The sequence below is a fragment of the Rhinatrema bivittatum genome, chromosome 18 (assembly GCF_901001135.1).
Source record: "Rhinatrema bivittatum chromosome 18, aRhiBiv1.1, whole genome shotgun sequence".
NCBI classification, from domain to species: Eukaryota; Metazoa; Chordata; class Amphibia; order Gymnophiona; family Rhinatrematidae; genus Rhinatrema; species Rhinatrema bivittatum.
Window position 1 is genome coordinate 18,724,637 of NC_042632.1, and position 16,507 is coordinate 18,741,143.

A 16,507-nucleotide genomic window follows, 5' to 3' on the forward strand; every position below is an offset into this window, starting at 1 on the left:
CATTGGAAAAGGTTTGATTCTTGTGCATTATTAATACCTTTCAGGTATTTTAAAAGTCTGTATCACATCTCTCCTCTCCTCCAGGATATACATTAGTTAGGTCCATCATTCTTATTTCATATGACTTTTCATGCAGACCCCGCAGCATTTTGGTTGCCTTCCTCTGGACCACTTCTATCCTATCTCTAGCATTTTTCAGATATATCTTTAAGAAGTGAACACAGTATTCCAGGTGAGAGCTAATCAATGAGCTGTACAGGGGCATTATCACCTCCTTTCTCCTGCTAGTTATGCCTCTCGCTACACAATATATGCAATTTTTCCTGTGCTTTACATAAATATATCAGCAGAATACTATTTGAAACATTTTCACCATGCATTCCAATTCTCTGATTTTGTGTACTTTGATGCAGTGAGACCATTGCAATACATTTGGGACTGTTTTGAGAAGCGTCAACCTCCTTAAATTGGAGTTAAAAAAAAAATGAACAAATTGATGTTCTGCCTATCTAGAAATATTTTAGAGAGATCTATACTTCAAAGAGTGGAGGTGACTGGGATTCAGATGCTACTTTTGTGCAACCAACCTTCAATATTAATTTCAGACCACCTTGGGCAATACTTAATTAGTATGACATTATTTGAGCCAACACTAATAAAAATAAGAATAAAATCACACGAATCTTCTGAAGGCCCTGTTCAGCAAATGATGAAAATGGTGGTTTATCTGTAGCTGGTAATATACGATTGTTTGTGTGTGGGTATGGGTAATAAACGGGATCACCTATGTCAATTATGGATCTTAATTAGTATACTTTATGCAAAATTTACTCATTCCCACCCACTGCTAGAGAGAATTAGACCAGTGTTGCAACTAATAGAATTCAGTATATCCAACAAGTTTCTTTCTTTTTCTTCCTAGTAACCAAACAAATAGCTATTTTTTTTTTTTTAACTGCAGGGTAAATTAGGTTGTAGGAACAGCGATGTGCATTATAGCCTAAACTAGTTCCAAAGACTTTCTGGGGTTTGTTTTTTTTTTGTTTCTTCCTTTTTCTTTTAATGAAGTCAGAGAGATGGAGTGATGTGCTTGGTAATAAAGCTTACTTTTAATGCCAGCGCCATGCTGTTACAGCATATTACTAAACAGCAAGAAATGTGGCACAGATGTTGTGGCAGCCATATTTTACACCCTCGGAAAGGTCACGTCGCTTGTTATTACATTCAGAATCAATATTAAGTGAGCGTTCCAAATTTCAGCTGTCAGCTGAATTTATTGCTGCAAACCTGAAACCGAAGGAGTTTTGTCTGCAACGAGTACAGTAAAGTAAGACATTACTAATCCAGGAGCAGGACGACATGGCAACCTACAAACCAGTTTTAAAGGGCAGGTCATTAGAAAGATATGGGAGGAGTTTTTTTTTTATTACATAACCAAACAGGAAAATGTACTTATAATAATCACATAAAAATATAGTTATAAAAACACAAAATCATAATCTAATAATAAACATAAGTACATAAAGCATTTATAAAAAGGTTACATGCAATTAGTGTTCCCCTCTACAGTTTGCAGTGGGACTTGCAGGGTTTTATTGCTGTAACACTGGCCATAAACATACTTTACATCTGGCACTACTAGCTGGGCCACTGTCCATGTAATACTGGATTGAAAAATAAAAATGTACACGTTTAACAACAATGTAATGTATATAATAATCTCCTTAGAGAACATTTACTTTTTTTTTTTTTCAGTTACGGGGTTCAATCAATCAAATTCTCAAAAAGATAGAGCTAGGATGTAAGCAGTCTAGAAAAAGGCAATCAAAATGGTGTGGAGTCTGCATCGAATGACTTATGAGATGATTCTTGAGAACCTAAATATGTATTCCTTAGAGGAGAGGAGTGGCATGGGGATTTGATACAAATACCTAAAAGGTATTGCACAAGAATCAAAGCTTTTCCAATGGAAGGGAATCTGCAGAATACCCCCTTGAAATTTCATCATAATATGAAACTCCAATGGGGTAGACTCAGGAACATCAAGAAATATGTTTTCATGGAAAGGTTGGAGGATGCTTGTAATGCCCTCCTGGATGCCGTGGTAAAGAGAAGAATGGTTACTGAATTCAAAAGGATGTCTGATAAACACAGGGGATTCTTAATGGCTAGAGGAGGGAAATGAAGAAACAGAGAAATCTGTAGTAACTTTTAGTGTAACATTTCTGCATGGGGTAACCTGCACAGAGCGGCAGTCACAAACCTATACAGACGGCATAGGAGTAACCTGCACAGAGCGGCAGTCACAAACCTATACAGATGGCATAGGAGTAACCAGCACAGAGCGGCAGTCACAAACCTATACAGACGGCATAGGAGTAACCTGCACAGAGCGGCAGTCACAACCGTGTACAGAGGACAAAAAGTAACCCTGCCCAGAGCGGCAGTAACAACCCTGTACAGAGAACAAAGGAGTAACCTGCACAGAGTAACAGTCACAATCCTTTACAGAGGGCATAGGAGTAACCTGCACAGAGCGGCAGTCCACAACACTGTACAGAGGACAAAAAGTAACCTGCCCAGTGCGGCAGTTACAACCCGGGTACAGAGAACAAAGGAATAACCTGCACAGTCACAAACCTATACAGACGGCATAGGAGTAATCTGCACAGAGCGGCAGTCACAACCGTGTACAGAGGACAAAAAAGTAACCTGCCCAGAGCAGCAATTACTACCCTGTACAGAGAACAAAAGAGTAACCTGCACAGAGTGACAGTCACAACCCTGTACAGAGGGCAAAGGAGTAACCTGCCCAGAGCGGCAGTTACAACCCTGTACAGAGGACAAAGGAGTAACCTGCCCAGAGCGGCAGTCACAACCCTGTACAGAGGACAAAGGAGTAACCTGCCCAGAGCGGCAGTCACAACCGTGTACAGAGGACAAAAAAGTAACCTGCCCAGAGCGGCAGTCACAACCCTGGACAAAGGAGAAACCTGCCCAGAGTGGCAGTCACAACTCTGTACAGATGGCAAAGGAGTAACCTGCCCAGAGTGGCAGTCACAACCCTGTACAGATGGCAAAGGAGTAACCTGCTCAGAGCGGCAGTCGCAAGCTTGTACAGACGGCATAGGAGTAACCTGCACAGAGTGGCAGTCACAACCCTGTACAGAGGACAAAGGAGTAACCTGCCCAGAGCGGCAGTCACAAGCTTGTACAGATGGCATGGGAGTAACCTGCACAGAGTGGCAGTTACAACCCTATACAGATTGCACAGGCAGAACTTGCATGGAGCGGCAGTTACAATGCTAAACACCTTGCTGGCAGAGTGGATGGACCATGTTGGTCTTTATCTGCTGTCATTTACTGTTTTACTATTTTTCTTACTGCCTGCATGGAAGATTCTTTATTGTAACGGCACAATGACATTGACTAATACTGGAAGAACCCAGCAGTAAATCATGGGAAGATTAAAGAAAAAAATATGACTTGAATGTGAAACAAGTTGGAAGGTGCATGCTAGAAGCATGGCACAAAGGCACAGTCCCAATCTCATCATCCCCTTTCAATCACTCCCCTAAACCTAAACCCTTCCTTCCTCCTAATCTCTCCTCCCCCCCCCCACTCCTCCACTGCCCTAGTCCCATCTGCCCCTGCCAAACCTCTGTATCCTTCCCCACAACCTCCCACTCTTTGTTTCCCCCTCCCTTTATGACAGGTTCTGTCTCATTGATGTCTGCACAAGCAGGGCATCTTTAAAGTTTGTAGACCAGACTGAGGTGCTAATCTCCCTATACACAAGATCGGTCTGAAAATGTTTGTGGAGTTTAGCCCATACTTTAGCAGCTAGCAAGGACGTGGGAAGTGACCCGACTGCCCCCACGTTCTCATCTCATCTCTGATGGCTGACGACGTGCCCTCCACCAACGGTCAATATCTACTCCCCTTTTCAACAGCCAGCATGATATATTCTGCCCCTATTCTCCCCCCCCCCCCAATCATGCCTTCTGCTCCAGAGGAAACGTAATGCCTGCAATCCCCCTCCCAGATTATCCAGAAGGCCCCTGTAATCGACAGGGATGAGGCGCACTTACCTACACCCTGCTCCAAATTCACATTTCTACCCTTGCCAGTCTACAGCCACCGATTTATACAGGTCACGTTCAGAGAAGGAGCTAATCCCATCGGTTTTTTTATGGATTATCGGGTTGCGAGAGGTTGCTCTTAAAATTAGATATGGCTGCTCGAGTGAGTATTTTAATATTGTTTTCACTGCCTGCATTGTGTTCTTATGCATTGGAAGAGTTTCGGGAAATGATTATTGATCTATTCTGATATAAACGGAATATAAAAGATTTCTAAATAAATGAATAAGTAAATGATTAGTGGGGAATTTTTATTTGCATTATGATGATGTGGACTGTAGGTCAGTACTTCGGTGTTGTGGCCTCAGGCAGGTAGCAGAGGGCCACACACGGGGGGCATCTATTAGATTTAGCTATCAGGGCTGAACAGTTTTGTTTTGCTATTTCTTTGGCATGGCATGGGGTAGACGTGGTGCCCCCTTGTGCAATGGTAATACTGCTGCTATTTTCTCTTCTAAAGAGAAGGCTAAAAGCTGTGGGGGAGGGGGGATAAAGAAAGGGTTGATGAGATAGAAGGAAAGTAGATGAGGAGGGGTTTGGTTCCCCATCTGGAGAACCTGGTCCCAGCAGTTAAGGGAGAAGAGATAGAAATGTGAGTGGAGCATGGCACTGGGTCCATTATGCCTCAGTTCTGGATACATATATAATATCCCCTTATGCCTCTAAAATGTATTGGTTACATGTTTATTAGAAAATATAGTTATCACAATATCAACAAAATACAAGAGAAATCGCATCAATACATTAAAGCGTTAAAAACCTTAATCACAGCATTCATACCGCATCCTTGCACAACCATACTTAACATATGTAAAATGTAATTCACAGAAAACACAATCCCCAAAAGTTGGCATTGTTCGCCCAGTATTCGCGATGTTTTCCCCAATGGATTCCAAATAGTAAACTGATTCTAAAGAAACTGCAGCTAGACACCACCCTGTGTGAAAGCTACAGACCTATTTCCAACCTGCCTTTTTTTTTTTATTTAAGATTATTAAGAAGGTAGTGTTCAACCAGTTGTCAGACTACTTGGAGCGCTCAGGCTGATTAGCTGATATGCAATCAGGCTTTCAGCATAGCCATAATTCAGAATCTGCCTTGCTAGCTTTGACTGAATGCTGGGCAGTTGAAGTTTTGGTTTGTTTTTTTAATTTTGCTTGCCCTCTCCAGTGCATTTGATTTGGTGGATCACCAGTGCTTGATTGGTAAATGTCAGCCAGTGGGTATGAGAGAGTTACTGACTGGGTTTTTTCCTTTTTAAGAGAGAAGACTCAGTGTAGGTTGAAGGTGCTTATTACAGCCCAGAGCAATGCAAACAGGAACAGGAGTCCTGCAAGGTTGATGCCTCTCACTACTATCATACAGAACAGTGCGCTCTGGTGGAGCGCACTGTTAACCCACATTTGGACGCACTAGCTTTACCCCTTATTCAGTAAGGGGTAATAGCACATCAAAAACGCGTATCCAACCCCCCGAAACTAATAGCGCCCGCAACATGCAAATGCATGTTGATGGCCCTATTAGTTATTCCCGTGCGATTCACTAAGTAAAATGTGCAGCCAAGCTGCACATTTAACTTTCAGAAATTAGCGACTACCCAAGGTAGGCATTAATTTCTGCTGGCGCCGTGAAAGTGTACAGAAAAGCAGTAAAAATTGCTTTTCTGTACACCTTCCGACTTAATATCATGGCGATAAAGTCGTAGGTCTCAAAGTAAAAAATAATTAAAAAAAAAAAAAAGTAAATTGGCCTGCGGCTCACGGGTTGAAAACTAGATGCTCAATTTTGCCGGTGTCCAGTTTCCGAACCCGTGGCTGTCAGCAAGTTTGAGAACCGATGCTGGCAAAATTGAGCGTCGGCTGTCAAACCCGCTGACAGCCGCTGCTCCTTTCAAAAAAAAGAGGCGCTAGTGTCCCTAGCGCTTCTTTTTACCATGGGCCCTCATTTAAATATTGAATTGCGCGCACAGGAGAGTGGCCTGTGCGTGCGCTGGGAGAGCAGGCGCTCGCCCGTGACTTTTACTGAATCGGCCTGTAGAGGTACAAAAAGTGGAGGAATGACACTTTACTAAACATGAAAAACAAAACATTGAATGAATGGGCCTCAATTCTAACATGAAGCCTGGTATCTGAATTCAAGAAAACATGAGATAAATACAAGGGCTCTCTGAGGAAGTGAAGGGAATTGTAAAGGCTACAAAAATTGGACAGGACAGACGTGCAATATGGTCTTTTTCTGCCATGTTTCTATATAAAATACACTATAATCAGAGGTTCCCGAACCTGTTCTAGAGGACCCCCAGCCAGTCAGGTTGTCAGAATATCTACAATGAATGTCCATGAGATAAATGTACATGCACTTCCCTCCACCTCTGCACTATATATATGCATAGAAATCCAGAATCGACCATTTTAAATGACCACCTTGTCTATTCATCCTAACAAAGTAGTTAAAAAGTTGGTCTTTTTAAAATTATTTATATTATGCCTTTTATGACTCTTCAACGTGGATTACATTCAGATACTGTAGGTGTTTTCCTATGCCCAGAGGAGTCACAATCTGAGGTACATTTACTGAGCAGTGATATCATGAGTTATTTTCAAAGATTTCATCCCCCTATGTATATTAGCTGCTTTGCATGCATTTGCAAGTATAAAATTAACTAATGCATGCAAAGCATCTAATTACTAGTCAATCTAATACAACTACAATATGCAGTTGGCGTTAAATTAAAAAAAAAAAACAGCATTATTGTATTGTAGGAGGAGTGTAGTTTTATTTTTCCTGGGGACCTCAGGATGCCAATGCATATCCTGAGGTCTCTGGGATACCTCTTAAAGGGCCCATCAGCCCCAAAATAACTACCCACTCCATGAGTTCTCTGCCCCCTCCTCCCACCACCTTTTGAGGTGGTGCAGGCCAAAAATAAAAAATAAAATAGAAAAAAGCTTGTACAGAATGTCCAGCCTCTACCCTAATCTCTCCCATTAAATGCCAAAATTACCCCTACTTCCCTCAGAGCCCCCATACCAAAAACACTCCCCTGCTAGTTCCCACCCTCAACAAAAGCCATAGTCCCTGGGCTCTAGTGGACCCACCTCCCCATAAAAAAAAGCTCTGGTGGTCTAGTGTGGCCCCTGAACCTCCCTCTGGATCCTCCACCTCAAAGGTGGGCTAATGGGAGTCCAGAGCACTCCCTAGGTCTGGACCTGCTCAACATCATTTTCCAAAATGGTGTTGAGCAGTCATTGGAGGGGCATTTTGGAAAATGGTATCGACTAGGCCCTGAGTTAGGAGGTACTCTTAGCTCAGGGCCTCCACTAGCCCACCGATGAGTCTTCTTTAGAGTAAAGGGAGTGGGGAAGATTCTGGGAGCCCCCTTAGACAACCAGGACTATTTTCTTGGGAAGAGGGTAGAGGCTGTTGTGCTCCACAGTCTGCAACCCTGTGCTGCAGACTGCCATTTTTACTTTTAGCCCTGACCTGTATGCGGGCTCCCCTGATGCCACAACTGGCCTTCCTGCAGCCCGCACAGCTGACCTCCATGGCTGACAAAGCCAAGATGTAGATGCTTGAGAACACGTTGACTCCAGTAGGGGCTGCTCCAGGTGAACACATACCCCCGAACAGCCCCAATTTAAAGGGCACGTGGTGGGAGACTCCCCATGGCACTCCCTGATGATGTCAGGAGCCCAGGCCTATTTAAGGCCTCCTCCACAGCACCTTCCTTGCCTCGGCAATAGGTTGACTACCTCCAGGTAGAGTTAATTACCTCAGCATGCTGCAGCATTCATGATCCTTGTTCTTGAGTTTCTACTCCTGGTCTGTGTTCCTGATTTAGATTCTGGTCCCTGGTTTGTCACCGCTTCTACGTGGTCAGTCTTCAGTTCTTGTCTCCATTCCTTGTGTCCTTCTTTGTGGTTAGTCTTCAGTTCTGTTCCTCAGTCTTCTGCATTCTGTGTTCCTGGTCACCTGCCTGCCTCTCTTGCCCGGCTCCCTTCAGTTGGATTTCTGGTTTTGAATTCTGCTTGCCTCTCAACCTTGATTGAACTCCGCCTGCCATTGACCATTGCCTGAACCTAGACTCTACTGAATGCTGTCTGCCCTGACTGCTGCCTGTCTCTGGTTCCATCTTCAACCAGCCCCGACACAGACCTGTGACTCAACAACTATGATGGATTTTCATTCTACTGCATAGGCCCAAGCCAAAGTCCTGCTGGCCTCAGCACTTGAGGGCTCAACCTAAGGGGAATGAGGGTTGACATAGGTAAAGCTCCAGTTGGGCCTCTGCCACAGCCAGCTCTGTCAGCCAATAGTGGAGACCTGTAAGGCTTCTCCTTGCAGGTTGTGTCAACTCCACCTCAGTCCAAAGGTCCTTGTCTGAAACAGGGAGGTCCACCAGACCCTAGGGATTATGGCTTTTGTTGGGGGTTGGGGGCAGGGGCCTGATACCAGGGGGATGTTTTTGACATGGAGTGGGTCTTGCAGATGGAGGGATAATTTTGCATCTAATAGGACGTGTTAATGTAGAGCATGGCTTCCCAAACTTGTCCTGGGGACTCCACAGCCAGTCAGGTTTTCAGGATATCCACAATGAATATGCATGAGATATATTTTCATACCATGGAGACTCAGTATATGCAAATTTATCTCATGCATATTTATTTATTTATTTAAACTCTTTTCTATACCGTCGTTTAGTAGTGCACCATCACAATGGTTTACAGGGTGGCACGCAGATATATATTTGATTAAATTCTAACAAACAAAGTGCCAAAACATTTATCGGTAACAAATTTTCATAATATAAGGTATATAATGAGTGATCTGGATCTTGTCTTTTTATATGATTAATAGGAAATCATACAAGAATTGAACTTTAAGCTGCATGTTTCTTAAATTATTCTATAATAATGATGAATAAAAATAATAGAAATATACAATTATGCTACTAAGGTGATTTGAGCTTTGTGTAGATGTTCATTCGCTTATTCATTTAAACTTCATGTTCTCCATTCATATTGTAGAATGCTTTTTTGAAAAGCCATGTTTTTAAACTTTTTTAAAAGATTTTTAAATCACTTTGTAATCTTGTTTCAAGTGGCAATGAGTTCCATAATGCTGGTCCGGCTAAGGAAAGGGCTTGTTCTCTAACTTGGGTAAGTTTTGCGTCCTGACTGAGGGGATGGTTAGTAGAGCTCTGTTGGCTGATCTAAGATTTCTTTGTGGGACGTGTAAGCGAAGTGCTGTGTTTAGCTAGTCTGCTTTTTCTTCGTTGATCAGTTTGTGAATAGTGCAAAGTGTTTTATATTGCACTCTTTGTTCTATTGGCAGCCAGTGTAATTCGGCCAGTGTTTGAGTGATGTGTTCCCTTTTGCTTTTACCAGTAAGTATTCTGGCAGCCAAGTTTTGTAATATTTGAAGAGGTCTTATTGTTGAGTATGGTAGTCCCAGAAATAGAGTATTACATTAGTCTGTGCTAGTGAATATAAGTGCTTGTAAAACTGTTCGGAAGTGCGCTTGGGTTAATAAGGGTTTAAGCCTCCTGAGGACCATTAGTTTGGCATATCTTTCTCTTACTTTTTGTGATATGTGTTGCTTAAGGCTGAGTTCAGTGTCAATTGTTACTCCTAGGTTCTGAGCCTTCTCGGTTAGTACTATTTCTTGATCGTTTTTAAGTTTGATGGAGTTTTGAATTATCTCAGAGCTTTTACGCTCTAGGTGTATAAATTCAGTTTTTTCAATGCTAATTACTAGTTTCATTTGGTTTAGTAATTGCTTAATTATATCTAGATACATCAGTGCTAGGTTTAATGTCTTATCAATTGTTTCCTCTACTGGTAGTATTAGTTGGATGTCGTCCGCATATATGCAGTGTATGATACCTAGTCCAGCCAGTAGGTGGCTGTGGGGTCCCCAGGTCAGGTTTGGGAAGCCCAGATATAGAGGGCAGGGCTTCACCATGTGAGCTTTTATTTTATTTTATTTTTTTTTCTTTTTACTTTTTGGGCACACCATCTTGAAATGCAGTGGAGTGGGTTGGGTGAAAGTCTCCCTAGAGCTCTGGGGGGGATGTTTAATCACTTCACAGGGGGGTATTTTGGGGGCCCTTTAAAATGATGCTGGCCCTGTGCGCCATGAGCTGCCACTGCATGTTTTTTGGGCCTGTGCCATGCTATATTTTATCATGGAGTTTTTCCATGAGAAAAAATAATGCGGCAAAATTGCCACAATATTTTCCTGGGGAGGGGCAAAATATCATGGGAATGCTCCCCCCACACCATATTTCACCCATCCCATAATACCATTTTTCATCTTGCTAAATCACTCCTGTACCTGAAGAAATGGAAGGTGAAGTGACGTGTCCAAGGTCACAAGGAGTGGCAGTGGGATATGAGCCCTGGCTTCCCTGGTTCACTGGGTTCCTTCTCCACTGGTCTTGCAATTGATTACAAGATCACACACAGCTGTATTTTCAAACTTCTCACCATTCACATCTTTCATTTCATTTATTGAGATATTTATCAATCGCTTTCCAGATTTAAAAAAAAAAAATCACTCAGAGCGATGAACAACAAAATCGAGTACACAAAATGACATTATAAAACAAAAATATATATAAGACATTGCGAATAAAAAAGACAATATTAAAAATCCCTTTAACTCTACCCTTTGTTGATCCGACCTACCTGAATTTACCCAAACACAAACATTAGCCAGGTCTTGAAACCCTTCCTAACAAATTGTTTTCCTCTCCAAGTGGAGGTGATAAACTACTCCTCAATGAAGGAATGGCAGCAGAAAAGTCACGGCTCTGCAGTCACACATGACAGAAGGCCTTTACTGCTGGAAGCTGTAATTGACTTTTCTGTGCAGACCGGGGGTCTCTTTGACACATCTGTTGCAAATGTGAGTTTTAATGCCCAGCCAGGCTTTATGCTCCTAAATAACACCACCAGAAAACAATACGATTAGCCAGATTTTGGGGGGGTTGGAGGCAGATGTTCACATTTTCCTCCAGCTCCATTTTGGGTTTCCAGCTCAATCACACCCAGCCTCTGCTGAGTTTCTGCAACATCATCCTTCATTCAGAACTACCTGGGTATTTTCTTCCTATTTCATACCGCCCCTACCACCCAAATTCAGCTTAAGCCCTCTGCTACAGGCCAACTAAGTCTGGCCACCGTCACCTGAGCAATAACAGAGTCCCTTTCAGCAGGGGCTGTGAATGCTGCCTCTGTAGCATCCCTGACTAGCCCAGAGAGCAGATTCCTAGCCCAGGAATCAAGTTCAGCTCTTCTTAATGACAGTGCAGAACATTTGCTATTGAGTTGGCCCTAACAGAATTGCTTATTATTGTTTGATTTTTTTTTTTAATATTCTGTTTTTCAGAATATTCTGTTTTTCAGAGCAGAATGCATTCAGGTTTTCTAGGTATTTCCCTGTTCCCAGAGGGCTCACAAGCTACCTGAGGCAAAGGAGAGTGAAGTTATTTGCCCAAGGTCACAAAGAGTGCCAGCAGGATTTCCAGCCCTGGTTTTCCTGGCTCGCAGAAACACTGCTCTAACCACTAGACTACTCCATTTTTAACGGTTAAAATAAAGGAAAGAACAGAAAATGCAACTCTACATCTGCTGAACAGATACTTGCTTTGCTGCTATAGGTATTGTCAAGGATTGCAGCTCTGAGGTGAGCAGAAACGGTAAACTCATCAGAAAGCACCAAGGTAAACACTCGCAAATTGGATTACTCCTACATCCTCCTCTGAGTTAGGATCCAAAACTAATCTGATTATATGAATTCTGTGAGCCACTAAGCATCTTTCTTCAGCAATTACCAAGCCTTCACACACAAAAGTGCCTATTTTCTTTGGCATCGGCCTAATCCATCAACTGTTTATCATCAAAATAATTTTTAAAGGAATGACTGAAGTGGGCTTATGAGGTAGCAATATTTCTTCTTTTTATTGAACTAGAGAGGATTATTTTCAACAACCATACTACAGCAATATTTGAATGGAATGCAGCTTTTAAAATAAATCATTTAACTTCTCCCCTGCACTGTAATGCATTTGCTGCCAAATACGAAATTCAGCACTTTGGATAGCATTGCTGATAAGTATGGTAAAAGCAGTGTGGTTGCCATATTAGTCCATTTAGATACGCAGATATAAAGGGTAACTAGGCTGTAGGTGATATCTTTATAGGGGACTTACAATATATTTGTAACTAGTTTTTCAGGAGGTTAAAATGAGTCCAAATACACAAAATAAAAGTGGAGGGACACAGTCTTGATTCAGCAAAATTCCCACATCCAGATTTGAATATGGTCATTTTTAAAGTAAAATAAAAGATGTAGTAGTGTAATACTCAAGGACTGCTACAGATACGGCTAGGGCCATGCATTGCATTCTTCCTTCATGTGTTATGTTTTTGACATTACTTCATCACTGCACACCATAAAAAGAAATTAACGTAATTAAGCTTTATTCAGAAAATACTTTTTCCTATTTTATGTCTGTGGAAAAGTATCTTAATTTATTAAGGCCTTTGGTTTCTAAGCCAAACAATGTCATCAAGGTAAACAATGGAATTTAAGTCTGGTATCTCAAAATCTGACAGTGCTGCTTAGAAATCACCAGGGTCTAGATTATTGCACAAATTTCCTCCAACCATTCCCCCAATCCTGACTCATATTAAACTTCATTTCCTCATCTTAGATCCTTCCTACACAACACAGCCAATTTACCTCAGTTCTTACCCACAATAAACCTGAATTCCACTTCTGGGTTTCTCCAGTGCACTAATTTTGACCAAAGAAACCCTCATCATTCTACTCTCAGAACTCTCTTCTTATTCATTTAAGACCATAAAATTCATTTCACTTGGGAGATGACAAGGAAATGGTACCCAGATTTCTAGCGTTCAAGGCCTCCTCCATGGAACCTTCCTTGCCTCAGCAATAGGTTGACTACAACATTGCATTTAATCCCCTACTAACAAAAGAAACAAAATCATATTAGACAGTGCTGTGCTACAAGTCAATGCTAATTCATTATCATACTTTTTGATCTGTTTCTTCTGTAGACTCCTGTCAAACATGGATGCTAAGTGAAACTGACACCACAGTGACACCAAACTAGAATTCACCAATCTGATATAGCCTAATGTGCTGTAGCAAACTCTTATCTTAGTCCACAATACTGCCTTCCACAGTAGTACTAAAGAAATAGTTCACTTACTGTATGTTAATTGGTAGAAGAGTTACTTATCATTGTTTCAGTGTTATATGCCAGTTAGTACAAAATATGGCAGCCATAACCTGTGTGCATACTTAATATTTGTACATGCTTTATAGATATTATGTAGTTACACAGTAATAACGGTAGGTAAAGACCAATTGGTCCATCCAGTCATCTTCTCTGCTTTTCTATCACTCTGGGGAGATGATCATATAAATTGCCACATTTAACCCAACAACCAGCTCCCCCCATTTCATTTACTCAACATCTCAAAATCTCAAATGTTTTTCCACTATTGCCCCCTGTATCTGTCCTAAGTATATTTACTGATGTTAGATATGGCCAGTCTTTGAAGGTTACTCCAGTCATGTTAGGTTTGTAACCATGGCTGCTTTGTGCAGGCCACCCCGGCATTCTTGGAAGCTTAATGCAGCTGTACCACTGAATTTGGGGTTGTAACCATGGCCACTTCATGCAGGTTTTCCTAACCTTTTTTGGAAGTAATCATGCTCCCCACTCTGAAGGAACTAAAAAATGAAATTTCAGATATATTAGGTAAAATTTGTAACCTATCATTAAAATCATCCATTGTACCTGATGACTGGCCAATATAACCCTAATATTTAAAAAGGAATCCATGGGCAATCCAGTGAGCCTGGCTTCAGTGCTGGGAAAAATAGTGGAAACTATTCTAAAGATCAAATCGTAGAGCATATAGAAAGACATGGTTTACTGGAACACAGCCAGCATGGATTTACCCAAGGGAAATCTTGCCTCACAAATCTTCATTTCTTTGAAGGGGTGAATAAACATGTGGATAAAGGTGAACCAGTAGTTGTGGTGTATTTGGATTTTCAGAAGGCATTTGACAAAGTCCCTCATGAGAGGCTTCTAAGAAAACTAAAAAGTCATGGGATATGAGGTGATGTCCTTTCGTGGATTACATAGAAACATAGAAATGACGGCAGAAGAAGACCGAATGGCCCATCCAGTCTGCCCAGCAAGCCTCACACATTTTTTCTCTCATTCTTATCTGTTACTCTTAGCTCCTTGTTCTATTCCCCTTCCACCCCCACCATTAATGTAGAGAGCAGTGATGGAGCTGCATGCAAGTGAAATATCTAGCTTGATTAGTTAGGGGTAGTAGGGGCAGTAACCGCTGCGATAAGCAAGCTACACCCATGCTTATTTGTTTTACCTAGACTATGTTGTACAGCTCTTGTTGGTTTTTTTTTTCTTCTCCCCTGCTGTAGAAGCAGAGAGCCATGCTGGATATGCCTTGAAAGTGAAGTATCAGGCACATTTGGTTGGGGTAGTAACCGCCGTAACAAGCCAGCTACTCCTCGCTTTGTGATTGCGAATCCTTTTTTTTTTTCTTCACCCCTGTCGTTGAAGCTATGCAGGATATGCGTGAAGCATCAGTTTTTTGTTTTTGTTTTTGTTTTTTTTTTTTTTCCCCCTGCCGTTGAAGCAGAGAGCTATGCTGGAAATGCGTGATGTATCAGTCTTTCTCCCATGCCGATGCAGCAGAGAACCATGCTGGATATGCATGGAAAGTGAAGTATCAGGCACATTTGGTTTGGGGTAGTAACTGCCGTAACAAGCCAGCTACTCCCCGCGTTTTGAGTGCGAACCCTTTTTCTTCTCCTTTGCCGTTGTAGCAGAGAGCTCTGCTGGATGTGTGAAGTATCAGTTATTCTTCTCCCCTGTCATTGAAGCAGAGAGCTATGCTGTATATGCATTGAAAGTGAAGTATCAGGCATATTTGGTTTGGGGTAGTAACCGCCGTAACAAGCCAGCTACTCCCCTCTTTATGAGTGCAAATCCTTTTTTCCATTACCTCTTGCTGTTGAAGCTTAGAGCGATGTAGGAGTCACAGTAAGCATGTGTATGTTTATTTAATAAGGGTATTGTGTCAATAGCCATCAGTTTTTTGTTTTGTTCAAAGACAAACCAGACAAACTGGTTAAAAGACAGGAAACAGAGAGTAGGTTAAAAGACAGGAAACAGAGAGTAGGATTAAAGGTCAATTTTCTCAGTGGAAAAGAGTAAACAGTGGAGTGCCTCAGGTATCTATACTTGGACAGGTGCTTTTCAATATATTTATAAATGATCTGGAAAGAAATATGATGAGTGAGGTAATCAAATTTTCAGATGATACAAAATTATTCAGAGTAGTTAAATCTCAAGCAGATTGTGATAAATTGCAGGAGGACTTTGCAAGACTGGAAAATTGGACATCCAAATGGCAGATGAAATTTAATATGGATAAGTGCAAGGTGATGCATATAGGAAAAATAACCCATGCTGTAGTTACAGAATGTTAGGTTCCATATTAGATGCTACCACCCAGGAAAAAGATCTAGGTGTCATAGTGGATACTACATTAAAAGCATCGGCTCAGTGTGCTGTGGCAGTCAAAAAAGCAAACAGGAATTATTAGGAAAGGAATGCTGAATAAAATGTAAAATGTCATAATGCCTCTGTATCGCTCCATGGTGAGACTGCACCTTGAGTACTGAGTATAATTCGGTCACCACATCTCAAAAAAGATTTTATTTTATTTATTTATTTAGGTTTTTTATATACCGGCATTCATGATAAGATCACATCATGCTGGTTTACATTTCAACAAGGTGTGCAAAATACATTGAAACTGGAACTAGTGCAGAAGAATTGCAGTTACAATGAACAAGGGTGATGGAACTGGGAGAAGAGAGAAAAACAGTAGTAAATTAACATCATAAATAATTATTTACAGAAGTAGTGTGGCTACAATCTTTGAGTTGAAGTGAGACAGGAGGGGTCTGGAAAAGCTTGTTTAAATAGCCACGTTTTAAGTCTTTTTCGGAATGTTGGGAGGCAAGGCTCCTGGCGAAGATTCGTGGGGATGGAGTTCCAGAGTGATGGTCCAGCTGTCGAGAAAGCCCATTCTCTTAAGGTTATATGCCGCATGAATTTCATATTAGGTATCTGGAGGGATCCTCTGTATGCTTCTCTGGTTGGTCTTAGGGCGTTATGTTGTCTGAGCGGGTATTGTAGGTCAAGTGAAGTAAGGTGGTGGATGATTTTATATCTGATGGTGATGGACTTGAAGATGATTCTGAAGTGAATAGGGAGCCAG

General features: G+C 41.6%; 1 protein-coding gene across 1 annotated transcript in view; it reads right to left on the minus strand.

Moving 5' to 3' along the window:
• The window catches only part of TENM2 (teneurin transmembrane protein 2), a 2,776,334-nt gene that overhangs the window by 1,065,207 nt on the left and 1,694,620 nt on the right, over window positions 1-16,507 (minus strand). The window lies entirely within an intron of this gene.